General features: G+C 36.4%; 1 pseudogene; it reads right to left on the reverse strand.

Moving 5' to 3' along the window:
- Positions 1 to 379: 379 nt before the first annotated feature.
- On the reverse strand, positions 380 to 2017 carry LOC116636967 (annotated as a pseudogene).
- Positions 2018 to 2268: the final 251 nt, after the last annotated feature.

Here is a 2268-nt window from a genome sequence, read left to right on the forward strand (position 1 = left end):
ATGTAGAAAATCCAGAAAATAAGTAGAAAATCTCCTGGGATAAAATATCAGTATTGGTTTAATTATAACCCAGTGGTAGAATTTAGTAAATTTGAGGAGAACATAAGTACCGTCATTATAAATAGACAAATACTTTAAATTATGACGGCATGTTTGAACACAAAATCAGGAAACTACACACTAAGAAAATGATTTAACTATGTATGCATACACCTGCTTATCAAACACTGAAGTAAAAGAACTAAACCATTTCGCAGTCTTCAGAGGTGTTTGGTGTTTTACTCCATTCTGATAAAAGCACTTTTAATGTTTTCATAGAGATATAAAACTTACTATTTAACTTAAAATTGTTACACATCTGTATTTTTTGAAAATTGGATTAAAATTTTTTCTTCTCTGATAGTTTAGCAGAATCTGACTTTAGGACAGGAAAAACTTGATGATATAGATTTTTGTGGGTTGTTGCTGTACTGTAAAGCTTGTATAAGGGCTGAGTCTCACAAGGCTGCACCTACCTGATCTATTACAGCATCCAGCTCTTGGTATTCTCCAGGGTACCCAATGTATGCCCAGGAACACAGGGTGATAAGGGTCAATTCCATTATCATATTGCATAGTCGAGCTACAATGTCCAAACCAATGAATCTAGTTACACCAGCAATCACTTACGTGGTAAAGATTACAAAAAACTGTGTGACAGGGGTATAAGCTGCATGGAAGATATTTTTGCTATTATTGTGCTTGGTATCCTGAATGTACTGTTCATCTATTTTACTCCCCAACTGCGGCTGATAACACTAGCCAAATTTTTACCCATGCATCTTTGTCACCCCTCAGAATAGCTTTACAAATTCTTCCCTAAGCTCCAGCTATTTGGCCTCCAAGTCATTTGGGACTAGAAGTGGTTTGTTACAACCACAGATCTTTTTCATCTTTTTGTTGCATGTGTCTTAACAGTTGCTATGGCCTCTAAATTGTTACCTTCTGCTGTGGCCTGTACATGGATTGGGGATGTGGTAACTCTTTACCGTGGTAGATTTTTATATAAGTATTGAAGTAGTCCACCAGACTTTGACAAGTGATTTTATTTCCTTTGATTTCTTTATTATCTAGGCTCTCAGGACTAAGGCATCCAAGAAATCAGTATTTTCAACTTTTGATGAATTCATCATCTATTTCTTTAAATTTTCCATCAGAGTATGGATTGGTAGCTACTTTTAAGCCAGGATGAGGTAGCAGAAAACAGTATATTTTGGTGAAACAGGAATAGATGTGTTTTTCAAACATTCTGTAGTTCTTCATGTTGGTTCTCTGAAAACTTTAGGAAGTTTCCCAAAAATTGGGTGCCACCATCAGCTTCCCCAAATTCATGTGGATAACTTCAGTTCTCAGTGAAAAAATGTCAGGCTTTGAAATGGCTTCTGGAATATTTCCCTCCTGCCAGCTAGCCATACTCAGCAAAAAGCTGAAGATTCTGAAGATCATCCTCTTGGACATTTTGGGATAGGTTATATACCTTCATTAAGCTTATCATTATGCCAAGGACAAATATTGTGGCTGAATCTCTCAAATTGACTGTCAAATGTTCTCTGAGTGTCCATCAATAACACCACAACCATTTTACCATCAGGCTTATTGAAAAGGAAGATTACTGCATGTCTGAATTGTTGTGCTCTCTCATTGAGACCTCTCTCTGAGAAACTAGGTAGTGATCCTTATCATGTCCAATTCAATCAACTGATTCCTGGTTGTACATGTATTTTAACATGAACTCTTTCAGAAATGATTTTCCTTTAATAAATGCTCCGGCAACAGATACAGCACTGATCTCCTTGACCATGAAAGCCTCTAAGGAAAGCACTTGATTTAGTGTGATCTCATCTATCTCAGAGGAATGGCCATCTGTGACAGTGAGGACTTGGACTGGTCCTACAGTGATAGAACTTGACTGCCACCAGTCTCCATACCACCATAGCCAATAATTGTAGGGACTGAAACAGCTCAGATGGATTTTCATGAAAAAACCAACCAAACAAACATATGAATGGGTCTCAGAAGAGGAGGAGCCAGTGGAAAAGGCAGGACTTTTCACAAAAATTAATTCAAAATGGATTAAAGACCTAAGTATAAAATACAGAACCATAAAAATCCTAGAAGATAACATACAAGAAAATGTAGATGACCTTGAGTTAGACAATGACTTTTTAAACAGAAGAATAAAAGCATAATCCATGAAAGAAAAAATTGATAAGCTGGAATTCAATGAAA

The sequence above is a fragment of the Phoca vitulina genome, unplaced genomic scaffold, assembly GCF_004348235.1.
Source record: "Phoca vitulina isolate PV1807 unplaced genomic scaffold, GSC_HSeal_1.0 scaffold13, whole genome shotgun sequence".
Lineage (NCBI taxonomy): Eukaryota > Metazoa > Chordata > Mammalia > Carnivora > Phocidae > Phoca > Phoca vitulina.